The following is a 21680-nucleotide window of genomic DNA, read 5'->3' on the forward strand; positions in this document are numbered from 1 at the left end:
TTTGGACAGACCAGGGACGGCGTGTCAATATACCCTTGTTACATGCATAGTGTCCTTTCAAAATAAGGTTCCATTTTCACTGAAAGTTAGGTTTAGGCAACAAAACCACTTAGTTAGTGTTATGCTGGAGGGCCTGATTCCTCCCCCCCACCTCCTGACAATCGTCAGCAAAGTCCTGATAGTTTGATGGTTCTAAAGATGATCTTTCCAGATGTTCCTGTGGTGTGAGGTATGTTAAGAGTGTTTACCATCCTGGACGCACCGATCTCAAATCGTAAATATTAATTAATTATATTATATTAAAATATTAACATGTTCAATATTTCTGATGGGATATCCTGTTGTGTGTGAGGAACCCCGAGGACAGCCGAGGACGCAGTCACGTGGGAAAGAACGATAGCCAATAGAGAACCAAGCTGACTGAAGAAGGAAGGACGACCATCGCCGTCATGGCGGCCACGGCTAATGCATGAGCTAATGCTAAACGTGAAGCATAAAGTAGTAGTAAGATGGACACTATGCATGTAACGAGCGTATATTGACACGTCGTCCCTGGTCCGCCTAAAAGCGCAAATGGGGTAACCCGTGCGTCAGTCTCCAATGTCGAGGGACCAAGCGGCGGTATTTGACGAGTTGGGAGTGAGAACGTGTTGGTCTCACGATCTCATTGGCTGTACCTCTCCGACACATCCAGATGTTTAGCAATGCTAGATATCTGGGATGCATCTGCGATGCCTCTCTGCGTGCCTCTACAGTTCACACGTGACGCTCTTAGCGCTGATGTGCGAGCACCAAGCCAGCACGGATTTGTCTCTGATCTTTTGTCGGGGAGCTCCATAAACTGTCGGCGAGTGGAAAATCAGGGCTAAAAGTGGTGTAGTATGAACTAGACGTTAACAAGCAATTGCGGTGATATTTGCTCAGTTCATTGAAGCTACCGAGGGAGCATCAGTGTTATCTCATCAGGCATTCACATTGATTTGATCCTCCGGTATACTGAGGATAGAGGTATGAGTAAAGTCCACACAGTCAATGTGTTCTGTATTTTCTAAAATATGTCGATGCTTCTCATCTCGGTTAAAGTTTCAGAGGTGCTGTCGGAGGGCGTGAGAGGTGGAGGCTGGTTGAAGGGTTGTTTTATCTACTGGCTCTGTCCAGCAGAGTGTTTCATATCTGATGCTTAATTCATAGAAGTTATGAAGTCCTCCCACTTCATGCACAGGTTGACCAACAGTTTGGAGATGTGAAGGTAGACAGGGTTTGAATTTCTCTGTCAAACTCCTTTTTTTGATTCTTCACACAGCTACTTCTATCACTTTTGGAAAAACTTGCGCGCAACGCCATGAACGCCTTTGAGGAGAGACCGTCCGAAATCTCCCATTTGTACAATTTGCCGCATCGGAACTACAAAGACATAAAAAGACGCCGGGTGCATCCACGTTTCCCTCGCTTTCATCTCCCCCCCGCCCCCGTCTTCAGTGGGCGGGACTGAGACGGAAGGAGAGATGCAGGAGAAGATGATGAAAGAGTAAACATGTTTTTAGAGTGCCATCATCTGAAGCGGTGTCGGTTTCTGATGGCGATGAGACGGCTACATCGGCTGTCAGCTGGCTTCAGCAGCTCTGTATTCTGTTGATGCAACCACAGATGATTTACTGTCTAAATGATAATAAGGTTGCACAGTTACTGCCAACATGCAGCGACATGTTTGTGTTTCCTTTCATTATTTGTGTTTGCATTTATTGATATTCTGTTTGTAAATTAATTATTTAATAATCCAGGTGATGATGAGGGTGTCTCCTCCATTAATATTATCACTGATACAGGGGGGGGGGATTATTCCTGCTGAATGATGAACGTCTTTTATAGTTCTTTTGTTCATCAGACCGACAGTTCGAACACATCCAATAATTTTAACTAATTATCTAAACATTGGGACTACAACAGCGTAGCTGTGGTGTTTGGGTTTCAGAGCAGTCGGCAGCAGCAGCAGCCTCCTCTGAACAGACATAAATACTGTTGTAATAAATACATTTACTCATGATGAAAATATAAGTAATTGCTGAGTCATTGATATGGACCAGACGGATGGATCTAGACATTACCCAGAGGAGCTCTATGTGAGAACGCAAATGTCCGAATCAGTTGGACCGGACATTAAACGGACTTTATCCTGACAGTTCTCTGGTACAACATCTGGGTAACGTCCAGATGAGCCCGTGTGTGAATAGAGAGCCGAAGTCCTGCCGCTTCTATATAATTCAATATAGTACTGCCGCTTCAATATCTTTTGTTCCCGTTTAAATTGCGCCATGAATCACACATATGATGTTCCTCAATTTAAAAGATAATTTTGCAGGTCGAGAAAATCTCAGTTTGTCGTAGAATCATTTAGTTTAGTGTGAAACCGCTCAGTGAACTCTCGTCTCGGACAATATACGTCACCAACACTAGCGTGAGAAAAGGATCAGATCTGTTGCTCGTGTGAGTTCATCCCAGTAAGAAACACACAGGCATCGGAGCAGATACAGTGGGCAGGGAAAAAATGAAATAAAAGAAATAAAAATATTAGTCAACCTGGTGAGACAGTGATGCTGTAAATCTCAGCATTAGTGTGGATTGAACGTGTGGATGCTTCAGTGAGGTCGAGCAGGCTTTTAGTCCAAAAAATGGCACACAAAGCAAGAGGCTGTGTGATGATGAGATGAGCTCCAGCTCGACCAGTTAGAGCAGTTAGTTCTTCAGTCTGAAGGCTCATCACAACACTGCACAGCAGCTTTTAATATATGAAGAAGAATTTTACAGCTCTATAAAGTCATCGCTGCAACAGTCATTTTACCCTCCGTCTTGAGGATTGTAGAAATCAACACGTTCTCATCTCAACTCGTCACATACCGTCACTATGTGTCACTTTATTTTTGGCATCAAAACCATTACAGTTAGCTTTATTCATAATAATAATAATAATAATAATAATAAATTCAACTTATATAGCGCTTTTAAGATAAGATAAGATAAGATAAGATATTCCTTTATTAGTTAGTATAGTATTAGTTAGTATTAATTTGTATATTCCTTTTTTAGAACTCAAAGACGCCCTAACAATATAAACGGGAAGCGGTGTGATACAAACAGCAGACAAACTACACACACACACAAATGGGTGAGGGTGGGGGGGGCTAGGAGGAGGCAGCGGAGAAGAGATGGGTCTTGAGGCGGGATTGAAATAGTGAGAGGGATTCAGAGTCTCTGATGTGTTGTGGGAGGGAGTTCCAAAGCCTGGGAGCTGCCTGGAGAATGCTCTGTCCCCAAAGCTGCGATGGAGGTAGTGCTTATGCCGTACAGGAGAGAGTTGCAGTAGTCGAGGCGGGAGGAGATGAAGGCGTGGATAAGCCTCTCGGCAGCAGGGCGTGCGAGAGAGGGTCTGATTTTGATAGTAGGAGATTTTGACAACTTGGCGGATGTGGGGCTCAAGGGAGAGGGTGGGATCAAATATCACGGCAAGGTTGCGTGCCTTGGGGGGGGAGGGGGAAACAGTGGTGACATCAACGGTGAGAGTGGGGTTGTTGAGTCTGCTGAGGGGAGATTTGGAGCCGATGAGGAGGAGTTCAGTTTTGTCGCTGTTGAGTTTAAGAAAATTCTGATTTAGGTTTAGGAAAGAACAGCGTGGTTGGGCTTAAAACTACAATGTTTGTACGGTGAAAAGGACACAGCTGATTGTAACGGGACACACGGGACACGAACAACGGTCTCCTGGATGAAAGTTTGTTGGACCCATCCACCTCTCCTCACCTTACGCCCGCCTGGTGTGTCTCTTTTGCTCTTTAAACTACGTCACCACACTCCTGGCGCACTTTCTCTGAGCGTTTACTGTTTACTGCCGTGGATGGGTTTACATCGTAGTTAATTTAACATTTTATCCCGGCGCTAAAGGGACACAGCAACAGCTGTGACAAAGTGTCAGTATTTAATGCCCTCGAGCTGGTATGTTTATACTCATTAGATCAACCATATCAGCGTCTCGCCAGATGACGTCGGGTCACTTTGTGGCAAAAGTTGAGCCGGGTTCAACTTCTTTGCAGGACGACCTTGTGTTGGTTGACGGAGCCCTCTGCATCGCGTTCTCGCTGAAATAAACGAGCGAGCCGGCCGGAATGACTGATGTCGTGCATCTGGTGTGAATGTGGTTTAAATCTTTCAAGCTTTGAAGCAGCTTTTTGGATCAATTTGTTATATTATGTGACCGCCAGTCTTCAGCTGCACTACAGAGATAAAACAGAAAAGACTATGAGGAACCTCCATGCTGTTATGACAAATGATGCTTCCTTCTCTCTGCAGGAATGCTTCTCTCAGCATTTATCTCACAGTAATTAGCTAAGATCTCTCTCTCTCTCTCTCTCTCTCTCTCTCTCTCTATCTCTCTCCTCTTTCATGCTCTCTCCATCGCTCCGTCTCCACTTTTCTTTCACCAGACACATTTTGTTCATAGAGCTCCCGTCGGATGTCATGGAGACATCACATGGGAGAAATTACTGACTTCCTGCTTCATCCTCTGAAAACATTAGATGATGAGATCAATGAGACTCTGACAGTGTGTGTGTGCGTGCGTGCGTGTGTTTTTTAAATAATTAGCCTCAGTAGCTTCCAGTCAGCCGTTGTTTTAAGCTTTATGTTTCAATTAAACTCAACACTTCCTGCACACATATTTCACATTCCAGCAACTCAAGGGACGTAGACACCTGGTATGCTTTTAGTGTGAAAAATCAGCAGGAAGTGTAAAGTTAAATTTGACAGTCAGTAGCTACAGTTAAAAAGGCCCGCGAACACAGTGAATTTCATTCAACTGTCTTTGCGAGTATTCCTCTCCGTGATGTAGGGAGCACTGGCAGGGCTAGTTGGTGAACTGCTGTGGGGCTTATAGTGACAGATAACGCCTCTTTAATAGCCTGACAACAGTCTAATCGGCTGTGCATTCAGCCACATCTCTGCAAATCTCCGGACAAGGAAGGAGGCGACTCTGGTCCATTTACTGAGATGAACTGCAGACTGTTCAGACGTTCATCACGTATAGCCTATAGAACGCCATGTCATCTATATTGTCTCACAAGCACGAGCGCTGTGACAGCGAGAGTCCATTTCTGATTTCATTACTGTTTGCGGTATAGACTGTTCTCACGTGGCAGCGCTTTACTTAGATCTATTTTAACATATTTACATTTTAGGCAATTTATACAGTCTATTGGTGAAGTTGAATTAATCACTATGAGGGGGAGGGGGGACACATTTTGTCCACACCATGCAGGGATGGAGCTCCAAAGAAATCAGCCGGCGGACAAAGCTCAGACTCTTCAACTCCAACATTAAACCAATACTCCTCTATGGTTCAGAGACGTGGAGGACAACCAAGACCACAACAACAAAAGTACAAACATTCATAAACAACTGCCTGAGGCGCATCTTAAACATCCACTGGCCGGATACCATCAGCAACAATGATCTTTGGCAAAGAACAGGTCAAAAACCTGTTGAAGAAGAGATCAGGAGAAGGAGATGGGGATGGATTGGCCATACACTCCGGAAACCCGGTACCAGCATCACCAGGCAGGCCCTTAGATGGAACCCACAAGGCAAAAGAAGGAGAGGCCGGCCCAAGAACACCTGGCGCAGGGACCTTGACACGGACATCACACAGAGCGGGCTGACATGGAAACAACTGGAGAGGAAAGCCCAGGACAAAAGACTCTGGCGGACTGTGGTCAACGGCCTGTGCTCCACAAAGGAGCGAAAGGCTTTGAATGAAATGCAGGGATAAAAATAATTCAGCAGAGGCAGGGATATATAGACCAGAGTGGGGGAAATACCCCCACCCCCATCCTCCCTGGTATATCGTACCCTGGCTGCACCACTGACTTCTGTCTCATAACTACAACCCATTCCTCTTGTGCGCAGCAGTTTATACTCCAACAGAGGAGGTTAAATAGAAGCAGATGGAGCAACACAACCAATAAACTATACGATAGATTTCTGGACTCTCGGTTATACTGAAGGAATTAGTGCTGTGTTCATTATGCTGAATTTCACCTGTGAGCCTCTAGAACACAGGTGACTCCACCCCCCTCGACTAGTTTTACCTGGCCTTTATTAGATTAGATTAGATTAGATTCAACTTTATTAACTACAAGTACAACAAAATACAGTTTTGCATATAACCAGAGTACAAACTAGTAAAGTGCTGATTAAGACAAAATATATACAAATGAGGATATACAGTATATAGTGTATGTACATAGGCATATATACATATATACAGGTTGCAGTTACGGTGCAAATTATAGACATATGTTATATTCTGATCAAAAAGAGTTAAGTGTAAATTGTGTACTGATGAAATATTGTATAAAAAGTGTTGTATAAGAGTATTGTAAAGAATAAATTGCATATACAGGTGGAGTTATATTTATATCTATACACATAGCGGTTATGTACATAGAGCTATATGCATATGGGACTAAGTGAATATACATAAGATGTTATATATATACAGGGGAGGTTTGTACAGATGATGATACGTCTATAAGGACTAAGTTAATATTATATAGGATGAACATTACATATGAGAATGAGTTGTATGAATGTATATATAGATGAATAATGTGCATAAAAGTGAATACAAAGAGACTAGTGACTGCCCTTTATCTGTGTGTGACAGAGAGGATTTATGTATTATACAGAAGCAGGACATGAAACACACAAGGAACACACACACACACACACACTCTCTCAACTGACCTCACCTTGTTGAACCTGCAGACTACTTATCAATACTCCCATAACACTTATCAATACTCCTCGCTGCTTGATAACATCATCAGATTCACGGGTCGATGCCCGCCACTGTTGTATCAAATTATAGCTCTCTGTTATCAATACCCAGGGGTGTGTGTGTGTATTCAATTAGAGAGGAGGGCGGATCAATAACCAGCAGCTACTGCAGCCGATCCTGAAGCCTTATCAATGCTGACAAATGATAACGCACACAGATCAATAGGTTGTTCTGATGATGACGTCGCCTCAGCCAGGTGTGAGCTGAGAGACTGTAATGTTAGGGTTTTTAATTCCACTGTAGCGGTTTCATTTATTTGCAGAAATAAAGAAATAATGTCAAATTAATGACCTTATATTGTCTATTATATATTAACTCTAAACCCGTGGGAATTATTAATGATACATTTTAGTAATTTGAGAATTTTACTGTTTGATTTTAATTTGTGTCTTCATTCTAGGGCTACACCGTCTTTGATATGTACAGTTGCCATGTTTTCAGATGTTTTTTTGATGATTTGCCTTAGGGATGCACCGATACCAATACTGGATCTGATATTGGGCCGACTCATTATCCGCATTTTTGAGGGCTTGAAGGTGCTTGAAAAGTTGTTGAACTTTGCATACTCATCAGACGTGGTGTAAAATGTATTATTTTAAGAGTCTCGGGCTTGGCTTTTGCAAAATGGCTCGCTAGCGCCCCCTACAAAATTGGAAAAATTGAGCCCCTCGTTCAGGTTTCACCTAAATGTATGAAATTTGGTAGGCAGATGTAACGTGTGGAGACGCACAGAAAAGCCTCTTGGAGGTATACCCAAAACCAAACAGGAAGTCAGCCATTTTGAATTCAATGTGCCATTTTCGCCCATTTTTAGTGCGAAAATGTGAAAATAAACTATTCTTCTGGGGACCCCCTAGAACTCCCTCACGGTCCCCTAGGGGACCCCGGACCACTGGTTGAGAACCACTGGTGTAGTGCATGCATGTATGGGAAAGGTGGACACGTTTCGGACAGGTTTCTGATGTCTACCTGATGTGCAGATGAAACTAATTTGGGCTGACTCTCTGAACATGGAGCCTTTCACTTCCTGTTCTGTTCTAGAAAGCAGTAGTGACAAAACAAAGGTTGGTGTATAGTGAAGCTTTCTTCACCTCTCCTTGGCTGCTCGTCCCTGTCAGGTTGCATTATGGGATGCAGGTCGGTCGCTCGTTAAAGGTGACGACGGCCTGCGGAGAGCTTCAGGTTCAGTCTGTCGGCAGCTCGGGAGATTTAACCTGTAGCTGTAATCACTATCGACATCAACAGCAGCTTCATCCTGCTTCCTGCTGAGTGCCTCAGTGTGTGAATGCGACAGTTCCCACCAATCAGAGGACTGGTTCTGCCCGGGGGCATCACCGGATACATCAGGTAAAGAAGCATTTCTACTGTACACATGTCTCATCATGTCTAGTTCTTCAGGTGGTGTTTTTTTTTGTTTTGCCCTTAACACAGAATGCCCACATCATTAATGATGCTCATGGAGGTAATTAAGCTACAGCGTCAGACTCCTTCACTAGAGCACCAAATATGTGTTAATCTCATAAACTGTATATAAGAAGTGGACATAGTCACTGTGACGTCACCCATTGGTTTGTGGACTACGGTTTTGAAGCCTCGAGTTCGGCATTTTGGCCGTCGCCATCTTGATTTTTGTCCGTCGCTATCTTGGTTTTTGGCCATCGCCATCTTGGTTTTTGGCTTTTTGTCCATCACCATCTCTTTTTTTTTCCGTCGCCATTTCGGTTTTTGGCCATCGCCATCTTGGTTTTTGGCTTTTTGTCTGTCGCCGTCTTGGTTTTTGTCCATCACCATCTTGGTTTTTTTCCGTCGCCATTTCGGTTTTTGGCCGCCGCCATCTTGGTTTTTGTCCGTCGCCATCGCGTTTTTTTTCCGTCGCCATCTTGGTTTTCGGCTTTCACCATCTTGGTTTTTGTCCGTCGCCGTCTCGGTTTTTGCCCATCAAGATCTTAGTTTTTGTCTGTCACCATCTTGGTTTTTGGCCGCCGCCATCTTGGTTTTTGCCCGTCGCCATCGCGTTTTTTTTTCATTGCCATTTCAGTTTTTGGTCGTCGCCATCTCGGTTTTTGGCCGTCAACATCTTGGTTTTTGTCTGTCACCATCTTGGTTTTTGTCCGTCGCCATCTCGGTTTTTGTCCATCGCCATCGCGTTTTTTTTCCGTTGCCATCTTGGTTCTTTTAAGAACCAGAGGTTGCTGCCTGGTTAATCTGCACAAACAGACAAACCGAACTGAAAACAGAACCTCCTAACTAACTAAGGTAATGAACTGTATGTTGACCTGATGTCAGCAGATGTGTTTTCTTGTTGGAAATGCGTTCGTGAGTGACGGGTTGTATGTGGATTTTTGCAGGTAGCTGCTGTCCCCTCCTCCCCGGCACTGGGTCTTTTATTGGTACAGAGTTACGGATCATACTGGCCTACTTTCACCCCTGACCCCTAACCAAGTAGTTTTGTTCCCTAAACCTAAGAGGTCAACCTTTGAGTAAAACCTCAAAGTTGTGTTCAAGGTCAGTTTCATTCTCAACCCAACTATTCCCAACAACAGGAAAAGTTGAAAATGCAGCGAATGATGTTTCATATCAACCCCCACCTCACCAGAACCCAGTTTGACTCCACATTCATTCTTCAAGAGACAAAATCCACCACTTTGTCTCCAGCATGCCTTTGGTTCAGCAGTGGAGTCCCTGATCTCTGCAGCACTCTGTGTTAGTCTGACTGAAAGTCTCACGTCAGCACAGAGCTTCCACTGCTGCCCGGGTCCATCCTACCTTTCCTGCCGTTCTCCCTCCGTCTGAATAAAACATGCTACCGAGTCAATTAGAGTTAAAAAACCAAAGCCAAACAGAAGAAGAAGACGAAGAAATCAGCTCCTGGTTGAATCCTGAACCTTGGTAGTTTGCTGTATCCATCTTTTATGTATCATATCTATCTCAGAGTGGGCACACATGTTGCAGCTCTTTTGTAGACAGTTTGGTCAGTGTTAGAGCTAAAAAACAGTGATGGGAAAAGTACAAATGTGTGTAAGAGAGTGTGAAGATGTGGTCAGACTGAATTGCAAAGTGATTTTTAGTTGCTGCACAATCGCACAGAGTCAATGCAAACAGACACAGGTTCACCTTGGGGCTGTGCAAATCGACGAGCAGACCCAATTACATTATTGAAACGGTTTCAGCTTGAATAATTTGCCCTGATGATCCTGAAGGTTTATTACTTAAACATATGAGCAGGGAAGGAGGGGACTAACAGAAGTAACTGCAGCTCTCGGGAAGGTTTGAGATCAGTCAGAGTTGGAGCGGTTACACGTGGTTGATGCATTGCTAATTAAATACAGTGAATGTTTGTACATGTATTGGTTGTTTAGTGAATAAATACAGTATGCACTGACAGTCCAGTGGTTTGTATTGAACTCACCTTGAACCGTTATGGACTGGCAGCGCAGTCGCACAGTAGTTTGTGAAATAGTTTTAGATACATATACATAGACACGAAATTCACATTAATTTCACATCAATTTGTATGTAATTCACGTAATTGTGAACCGGGAAGTATAAAGAGCGGCAAACAAAAAACACAGGACTTTAACCCAGAAGGCTGGCGTTTGTGTCCCGTGTGAAACCAGAGGCCTGTACTACAAAGCCAGTTCAACATACCCAGGGTATCTTCTAGTTATCTGGTTTAACTAACCCTAACAAACGAGATCCCGCTAAGCGGTCCTACGACGGTAGTTATCAACTTGGTAAGTCAACCAATGGTTTCTCTATCTGGATATGAGCGCGTTCACATGAACCAATCATAGACATGGACAAGTCCACAGACTTGCAGACAGACGGGCAGAGCGGCACATTTTACAAAGGAAGAGCAAACTATAATATTAGACAAATACGAAGAAGTTAAACACATCCAGACTAAAATCAACACAGTTGAAGCTGCCAAATGCAGGAAGGACAGCTGGCAAAAGAAAAAACTCCCGATGTGTGAATGCGTAAATTAACAAACTTCATTATGTCCTTTGACAAGGTTGTGGCGTGTGTGACTATTTCAACCTTCTTTCAGCTGCGTCCCCGTCTCCGGCGGTGTGAAACGGACTCAAGAGCAAGAAAAAAACAAACATATAAAAACATAACTCAAATTGGTAAACACCCCAGCATACATCCAGCTGTCCTTCCTGCATTTATCAGTTTAAACTGTGTTGTTTTCAGTCTGGATTATGACTGTAACTTCTTTGTATTTGTGTAATATTACCATACCATCTGCTCACCGAGCTCTGATTGGTCAGTAGGCCGAGTTGATCTGGAACATAACCTGCTCCAGAGCAGGTCAGGTTTTCAGCATAAGTTCCCATGGCGATCTACCCCGGTAAGAAGTGATTCCCCTTCGTTGGACGGAAAACCCTGAAGGGTTAAACCTGAAGTTACCTCGCCAACGCCAAATCCTGCTTCGTAGTACAGGCCCCAGAAGTCAACTTTGATTTATTTGTCACATAGCTTCTGTTAAGTTAAAGCACTTCCGGAGTTATTTTAACCCGAACCGCGATCTTTTCGTACAGCTAACTAAGTAGTTTTGTTGCCTAATCCTAACCAAGTGGATCATTTCCTAAACCTAACAAAGTAGTTATATTTTGCAGAAATTGAGACGTGTTGCTGGACATTCGTAGAAAAACGCACTAAAACTACGTTGTTTAAAGTCGTGCTGAAAAAAAAAGAAAAGGGACATTTTTATACATATATGTCACCTTAGATGAGAGACTTCAAATGTGTTTGCACATATACAGTAAGTTTAAATATATGTGTAAAACAAATATCTGAATCTCAGACATGTCCATGTATGTAAAGTTATATGTACTAGTGTTTAATATATGGTCATATATCAGATTTTTGTATGGGTGTGTTTGAGTCTCACATTAAGGTCTCACACTCTTTCAGACATTCCACCGCCTGAATAAAACATGCTCTGTGTTAAAAACAGACAAAACAAAATACATGAATTAATCCACTTTAGAAACTTCTCCAGAAGGACTCCCTCCTCGCCTCACCTCCGCCCAGAACACCCTGACCCGTCCCCCGCCAGCTTCCTCTCCTTCCTCCCCTCTCCTCCCTCCGCACCGTGTTCATCTTGGAAAGCCGGCTTTAATTATTCAGTGATGCCGTGGGAGGCGGAGGAGACGGCTTTATGCTCGCTCTACTTGTCTGAATTAAGAATCCATCGAGGTCACGAATAATGACCTGCTTATGAGTCTCGAGGATGCGGCGTGGCGATCAGACCGCGCAGTCATCGGCGCTCATTAATAAATGTATTGATCTGGCGTGCTGCGTGATTTTGAAGGTCTTATAACTCTGCAGAGAGTCATGCAAGGTTGCTGGTATATGTGTGTCAGCAATCCTGCATGTGTGTGTGTATAGTAATGTGCATGTATTGTGTTGTCGTCTAGCACACATTCCTCACATCAATACCGTGATATTTTTTGTGTTCTTCAGCATGTTAACACAAACAAATCTGATTCCATGCTGTCCAAAGTAATTTTATTCACCCTCTGTAGGCTTCTAAGTTTGGAGTTAAAGGAACAGAAATGTAATATAATATTCATAACTATGTTTTCATTAGCCTCGTTGTGTTTCGGTTAGCTTAGAATGAGTCCTTCATATCTACATAGGGAGCGGGTCCTCTTCACGGAGTCCTCCATGTTGCTCCTTCATGTTTCTACAGTAGTCCAGAACGGACAAACCAAACACTGGCTCTAGAGAGAGACTTTTACGTTTTTACGTTACCTGTAGGCCACCGTAGTTCTCCCACACGCTTGTGAAAATGCGGTAACGTCAGCCGCCTTCTGACTTCCGTTCCCTCTCTTGTGTTAAATTGAACAGTTTAGTTCCTATAGTGTGTGGAGAGAAACAGCAACACCACACACTAACAGATTCATTCATCAACAACAAGAGTCCCAACTAAAAAAAAAAACAGAAATCTCTCTAAATCTCTGGCGATCAAACGTGACTTTAGTGTAAACAAACATGGTGGACGACGGGCAGGAAGAATTAGAGATGTTAGTTTTTACTTTGTAGTGAAGACTGAGGAAGGATGGATGGATGAAGTCATGGAGACTCGTTAAATAAACACTAATCAACAAGTTGCTCCTCCATCTCTGAGCTCCATCTTACTACTACTTTATGCTTCATGTTCAGCATTAGCTCATGCATTAACCGTGGCCGCCATGATGGCGGTGGTTGTCCTTCCTTCTTCAGTCAGCTTGGTTCTCTATTGGATATCGTTCTTTCCCACGTGACTGTGTCATCGGCTGTCCTCGGGGTTCCCCACACACAACAGGATATCCCATCCTAAATATTGAACATATTTAATATTTACCATTTGAGATCGGTGCGTCCAGGATGGACTTCAGAGCCGATCGGGGGACGTAAAAAACACTCTTAACATACCTCACACGACAGGAATATCTAGAAAGATCATCTTTAGATCCATCAAACAATCAGGGCTTGTAAAGGGAGGAGTGAGAGGAGGGGTATTCAATCGGTTGCAATCTGCAACCACACCACTAGATGTCACCATATCCTACACACTGTACCTTTAATTTTGTGTGATAATGCAGCCACCTGCTTCCATGTCTGGGTGTTTAGCCGCCTGTACTGTGCATGAGCTATAGGAGATTATGACCGAGCCGGCCCGATGTCGTTGCAAAGACAACAACAAGATGGCCGATGTCTGAACTGCATTCGGATTTGGCTGCAAAGTAAACGTTGAAAAGACGTCTTCTCCGTGAAGTAAATACAACCTGCCTTAAATTCATAACTGATTTAAGGTTTATAAATAAAACAACCAGCACACTTTATAAAGCTTTATTAACAAATATTCAGAATACATTGTTGAAGCTGCATGATTTTAAACTCCCTAACAGAGCTGTTCATCCACAGAAACAGTTTGTTTTTAGAGCAGAGATGAGGAGATGGGAATGAAAAGAGCCTGTGAGCGAACACACAAAGACGGGAAAAGAAAATTAGACATAAGATGTAATGCATCAGTGAAATGATGCACTAATGCTGCTCGGTGATCTTGGTCTTTGATCCAAATGACAGCGACCAAACAACACAGTGCAGCTTCAAACAAAGGACACCAGTGAGGATTCAGTCTGACCACAGAGGAACACAATACATCTGGTGCTCGTACCCCATAATGTGCATTACATGTATTTATATGAAAGGTATTTTGAAGTAGGATCCAGAGGGAGCATCAGACACATTCATATTTTATGACAAACAACATTTACAACTGTAAAAGTGTCATCAAATATAGTCTGGATATTTTAGAAATTACCATTTCAAATATGCGGTCGATTTATCAAAATAATATCTACGCAAACATTCTACTAAGCAAGACCACGTGGTTAGTAACCATGGTCATCTCTAGGGCTGTCACCATAGTTTCAATACATGATTATTGTGGCCAAAAGATTTCACGATAACAATTTTATCGCAATATCTATAGGAAATTTGAAAAAAAACCTAATAATTCTATCAGTTAAATTCATCTTTAATTTAGTTTAATGTGCGATTTGTCTCTTTTTGTCTAAATAAATTACACTCAAAATACGAGCAACCCAGTTGCCAGAAGAAAAGTTGGCATTGGACGAGATACGCTGAATGTCGATGATTCTGAACCATAAACAAGTTTCATATCAGCCTCGTATCACCTTTGCAGAAACGCACAATGCCACGTGGTTAACACTGTGAAACGATTGGTTAGTTTTAGGCAACAAAACTACTTGGTTATGGTTAGAAAAAACATCATGTGTTGTTTTAAAATGATTACATAACTACCGTAAATAAATAACAACCGCCCATAGTAGACGTTCTTTTGAAACGTTACGTTAACAAGTTTCCCACGGGACACTAACAGCGGTATCCTGAGTGAAAGACCTGTGTTTGTTTGACCTCCCACCTGCCCTTCGTGGACTTTCTTGCTTGTTTTACAGGTTATTACACCACGCGACTTTCAATATCGGTCGCTCTGTGTATTACCTCACTTGCTCTGACCGAATGCAAAAACACCGCATGGATGGATGGATGGAAAACATTGACGTCCGTGGTCTAATTTGTGTCAGTTTAGGGGTCCTTGACGTGAAATAGTTTGGAAGTTTTGAAACATCGCTTTAAGTTGTGGAGACCTCGTTTATCTTCAAGACTCCATTTTTAAGGTGGTGTACATACATCTAAAAATTCTGACTTGCTTGCTTTTTTATGAATAGCATTTACTTTTACTTTCAATACTTGAGTACATTTAATATCAGAAAAATTACTTTTGATTTTTAAGTACTACTAAAGTCATTTTCTGGTTCAATATCTAGACTTTACTCAAGCATTGCTTTCAGATACTTCATCCACCATTTCTTAAACTCAAGAAAATATCAAATTATTGCTTCTTGAAAAAGAAGCCTGTATAGCAGTTAAATCATTCAGGCGCAGTCACACCTGCAGCCTTTTTATGTGCACACACACACACACACACACACACACACATACACACACCAGTATAATTAATGCATCAGATGTCACAGACCTGGACTGCAGATACATTTGGCTGTCAAAGAGTCACTCACTTTGAAAACACACGCTCACACAGAGACTGATGTGCATCCCGTAATCTTCATGACAGCTAACGTGTCTATAATTACACAGCATGTATCCACAGCAGCCATTAAAACCATCTGAGACAATTACTTCAGCTGTCAGGTCTGCTCACCGGTGTGTGAATGTTGATCTGCTCCACATTCAAATAATTTTTTTTTTCTTTATGACTTGATCATTATCGATGCTTCAGCTACAACACTGTAAATTCACAAAGGTGTCGTAGAATACACCGGTGCATTAACACTGAGAAAACAATTAAAAAGCCAAACTTTTGTCTCTTGACAACATAAAAACCATAAAATATGCAAGTATTACTTCAGCTGTCAGTGTGCAAATTCTAATCGCGTCTCATTTTAATTACCCAGATCTCATCTTTGTGCCAACCTGCACAAAAAAAAAAAATAGTTTAATGCTGATTGAAAAGCTCAACCTCAGTCTCTCTCGGGACTATACAGCTGCACAGAAAACACAACATTAATGTTCATCTGGGCTGTTTTTAACAAACCAAACCTCCGTCTCTCTCCACGCTGGAGAGCAACAAATACATGAAGTGATATGAATTCATAAATAACTGCAAAATGGAATTGTGCATCCAACTTAAAGAAAACAGATTTATGAAACTTAAACACAATAACATGAATGGACGAAGGAAGCAATAATAGAAAGCAAACTGATTCTGAGCGTTCATTTATAAATTCATTTCTTTTACACTGTAAAAATACAAAAAAGGGAAATGTGATGCTGATCCATGCTCTTCAATTTTAAGCAGCTCTGTTTATGTCGACCGCTTCCAGCTTAAACAGGTTTTGTGGTTTTCAGAGGATTGTGCGCAAATAATCATCCTAAATTATTTTTACTTTGCCCCCATTTTTGTCCAATTTGGGATGACCAGTTCTTCCAGGACTGCAGTCTTTTCTCCCTGATGATCATGTGGGATGACGTTAGTCCCCGCAGTAGCCATTTCATTGTAGTGAAACTTGACCTCACAGTGTAAAATGACCTGTGGTGACCTCTAGGATAATCACAGCCTCATGAAACTTTACAGCCACAAACTAGAGACCTAGAGCATTCAGAGGATGGATTGGCTTTCCTAGCTAGATTGACAATAAGGGTTTTTCTGAGCAGTTTACACAACACAAGTGCTCGACATCCAATCGCCGAAAAAATGCAATTCTTGCAGAAATCTCCAAATGTCAAAAATGTTTGATCCCAAATCACAGCATGGCTTTTTCTATGGTGTTCCTCAAGGTCTTGGTGTCTTAATGTGGTATTTTGGAGGGATGATTGATCATTTTGTCAATGCTCCAGTGGTAAAACAACTTATGAGACATAATAGAGCATGGGGATGACCATCATATACTTTTATCATCATGTTATAAACCCTTATACACTTTCACTATTTATTTTAATTAAGTCATGTTTATTTAGGATTTAACAACTTGACACACAGTGCTGAGCTGCATCTCAAATTAATCTTCAGGTTCCCAGCTTTCAGATGTTGTTCACCACTTCTATGTGACATCTACTGTTGACCTGCTATCTCCCCCTGAAGACCCCCTGGACCCCCCTAAAGAAGACTAAAACAGCTCTATTGTGGATCTCAGGGGGTTAAAAGTATCCTACACACTTTGGAGAAAGTAAGTAAGTCACTGGCTTGTTCTGCAGCAGTCCAGTGAGTCCAGTGGCTCGAGGTTAGTTGCTCCTCGTGAAGCCGTAGTTGTCATCTCGCTGTACGTTCGTAGCGCTCGTATATGCTCAGCACGTACGCGCCTGGTGGCATCACAGAGAAGACATCCTGTCAAGCAAACATGACAGGCGATGACAGACACTGCTGGGGCTGATGAATAGTTTATTACCTACCTGCTGTCAAACAGCAAACATCCATCTGCAGCTCCACTCAACAATCAACTTCAACTCATTCAAACAAGCCGGGTGTTTTTAATGTATCTTAATATTTCAGGCTCCATGTTTGATCTTTCATTATTTAGATGATGCTTTCCGTCTCCATCTCATGTCTCTGACGGATGTTAGCTTATAGCTCTACACTTGTCTGAAAAGTTTCAGGTTTTGAGAGACTTTTTAAAGTATTTTTGTGCCATTTACATATTTAAATACGTGATGCATGTGATTAATTCCTGCTGTTTCCAGCCCTACATTAATACAAACCACATCCTTCCTTTCAGTTGTTGTCCAGCGTTTATCCTTTACATTACAGGACCTGTGAATCATCTGAGAGTGATGACAGATCCCAGGTTTTGGTCCCAGTCAAACCTTTAGTTTATATTTGGATTGCCTTTGACATGCAGTAACAGTAATGACCACTACATACCAGCACCAAGGTTCACCTTATCCACTCCACCTGCAATGTAAGCAAAGAACCTATAAGAAGTGAAAGTCAATTGGTCCTTTCATGGCAACATCAGCACACATTTAATTATTTAATGTCTCTACTGATATGTCCTGTGTTGAACAATAAAACTATTATAAATATGCATACTGTTATAACTATTTGCTTATTTATTTATTACACTTTTTGGCTGCTTCCCAGAGGAGCATAAAGTGAGCGATGGACATTAATGGAAGATAGAAAAATCCAGCACACAGATTTTAAGATCAATCTCAAACTTTTCATGTCAAGGATCCAAAATGGAGTCCAGTAGACCACAGACCATGGATGTAGAAGAGGGTCCAATAGACCACAAGCCATGGATGTAGAAGAGGGTTCAATAGACCACAGACCATGGATGTAGAAGAGGGTCCAATAGACCACAAGCCATGGATGTAGAAGAGGGTTCAATAGACCACAAGCCATGGATGTAGAAGAGGGTCCAACAGACCACAGACCATGGATGTAGAAGAGGGTCCAGTAGACCACAGACCATGGATGTACAAGAGGGTCCAATAGACCATAGACCATGGATGTAGAAGAGGGTCCAATAGACCACAGACCATGGATGTAGAAGAGGGTCCAATAGACCACAAGCCATGGATGTAGAAGAGGGTCCAATAGACCACAGACCATGGATGTAGAAGAGGGTCCAATAGACCACAGACCATGGATGTAGAAGAGGGTCCAATAGACCACAGACCATGAATGTAGAAGAGGGTCCAACAGACAACAGACCATGGATGTAGAAGAGGGTCCAATAGACCACAGACCATGGATGTAGAAGAGGGTCCAATAGACCACAGACCATGGATGTAGAAGAGGGTCCAATAGACCACAGACCATGGATGTAGAAGAGGGTCCAACAGACAACAGACCATGGATGTAGAAGAGGGTCCAATAGACCACAGACCATGGATGTAGAAGAGGGTCCAACAGACCACAGACCATGGATGTAGAAGAGGTTGAGTCCTGTGCTTTTGCTCTGCGTGTTAGTAAATAACCTACAACTCCATTAAATTCTGTTGACTTCATGCTACTAGCACTACTAGCTACTGGCCGATAGCCGGTTGTTTGGGAACAGAGACGTTAATACATCCACCACGGTACAGGCTGACAGCATACAGACCATGGGTGTATTAGAAGATAATAAAAGTGATGAATTACAGCCAATATATCCATTATTACAGCGATACAGCTAGCAGGAAGCTGTCATATGAGCGTGCAGGGCGGTGCAGTCCCGTGGGTCTGATGACCGTTCATTATGGCGAGGAAAATAACTCTGGATTCAGCTGTTAGTTAATTTTACTACTTTTAGGACATCATGATTTAAATGAGGGATATTGAAGTGTTCCTACTGGGAAGTTGATTTATATCCTCTGATTTACAGACGTCTCTTTATACATCCATGGACACAGACTCATTGGTGTTTTCAGTCCAGAATGGCGGCTTTTTGCTTGTGTACTCTTTGATGTAAACGTGTTCAAGACTTCCCTTTTAGAAATCTGTGGGTTACACTACAGACAGTCCATCAGTATCATCTGGTTTATGCTGGATAAAGATTAATTACATAAATACAAATAAAAACACACAAAAATATATTTTATTAATAACCTTTGTTAGTGTGAGTGAGGTCTAAAATCCCAGCAGTTTTGAGAGGAGACAGGCTTTCGTTTATGTCCCTGTGTGTTTTATTAGTTGATGCAGTGCTTCCATCTTCTGGAGGACACAAGTACAACAGCTTCAACGGCACTTCTGGTTTGTTTTGTCCCATTTGGGTTTGTGATGCAGGAATAAAGCTGTTAGAGGATCATGATATTTCAAGTCCGTCCTAAAACAATAGACAGGTGCCCGTATGTGCATTTAAACAGTAGGTGCTTGTTGTAATCATTCCTTTTGTTCATAGGCTACCATTTAAAGACCCCCTCCCTCCTAACATGGTTCCAATGTAAGAGAAGGTAGACAAAATGCAAAAATACATTTCAAAGTTTTTCTCAAGCTATTATGAGGCTTCACCAGTCTGAATTAGACAAGTGAGTGTCTTCCAAAGTTATAAAAATATTAAAAAAATTGTAAGTTTGAAAGATACCCACATCTCAAAAAAGATAACCGAAAATAAACAGACGTGAACAGTAACTATAGAGGACAAAACCTGCCACAATCAAAAATAATTGAATAAATAAATCAGTGACTCAATAAATAAATAAATAAATAAATAAAAATGTCATTAAATGTGACAAAATGGCCATTAATTAATGATAAAATGTGACACCAATTGATATTTGTTTTAAGTTACTTCTTTATGTATTTATCTTTGTATTATTTCCCTTATTTATTTACTCCTCTGTTTAATTTTCCCCTATATTTATTTATGTATTTATTTTTATTAATTTATTAATTTATATCATTTTATTTTATATTTATTTCTAAATGAATGTATTTTATTTATGTATTCATGCAGTTATTTATTTATTCATTTCTGCACGATTTTCCCGTTGCTTTTCACCCCTTATTTATATCCCCAAACGCATTTATGTCCTTGTTCTTTTCTTTATACATTTCTTTTTACATTTCTTTATGAATTTCTGCCTCATTATGCAATTTAAAAAATAAATAAACAAATAAATAAATGCATAAATAAATATAAATAAATGCACATTTTAATAAATAAAAAACAAATGCAAAAATAAATAAATACTTTTTGAGATGAATAAAAACAAATATATAAATAAATAAAAGGGAAAATTAAACAGAAGAGACAACCTGTATACAGATTGTGCAGTTTGTATTGGGTTTTATACATATATGTATGAGCACTGTCGAAATCTAAGATTTTTTTAATTACCAATGACTGCTTCACTGTAATTGTTGTGAATATGATATGATAATAAAGAACTTATTAAAGGGTTATGATATTTTCTTTTCTTTTCTTTTATCTTTCTTTTCTTTTTCTTTTTCTTTTGTGTATTTATTTATTTATTTTTAGGGGGGGGGGCAATTTTTACTTGTTTATGGTAACAAAGACTAAGAAAGAAAGAAAGAAAGAAGGAAAGAAAGAAAGAAAAAGTGACTTAATTACTTTATACACAACAAATGAGCCAACATGTTGAGTCTATTGGGGAAAGAGTTTTCTGTCATTGTGGTTCAATTAAGTTTTCTCCTTCAAAAGCTGTTTGGGGTCATGACTGTGCAGTGAGGACTCCTCTGTTGTCCTCGTGTCCCCTTGGCCTCTCGTCACTGTTAAACAACATAAATAAACTCAATGGGAGTCTATAAAAAGGTTTGTGTCATAACTAAGATCATGTTACAGTTGAGTTACAGTCTGACAGCAACTTCACACTGTAGGTCAAATGTCACTAAGCTGCCGCTGGATGGAGACTTCACCTCACAGAGACACACAATACCCTGCACATCTGATTTATTACAAACAAACTGAGCATTAAAAACATTTCAGCTGGGAGGATATTAATGTTTAATTTTTTTTTATTTTGTAATATGTTACAAAACAAAAAAAACAGGTTGTGTAAATCCACGTTGTGTAAGTTTTGCGTCAAGTTAGCCAGAATCAACCCGGTGACGTAGTTCCGGTCGGTCGGTGAGGGCTACCTTCAAAATAAGAGCAGCAGACTTGCGAAAAACATATTTATCTCAAGAGAGTAGTTCAAAGTGTAACAGATGTTGGTAAAATGTAACTTATTCATTTAGACATAATCATAAACGACATAGTGTGTTTCCTCAAGGTTTGATGTAATGGCTTCTAATAGGCCCTACACCTGTTAC

Source organism: Sebastes umbrosus, chromosome 1, assembly GCF_015220745.1.
Source record: "Sebastes umbrosus isolate fSebUmb1 chromosome 1, fSebUmb1.pri, whole genome shotgun sequence".
Taxonomy (NCBI): Eukaryota; Metazoa; Chordata; class Actinopteri; order Perciformes; family Sebastidae; genus Sebastes; species Sebastes umbrosus.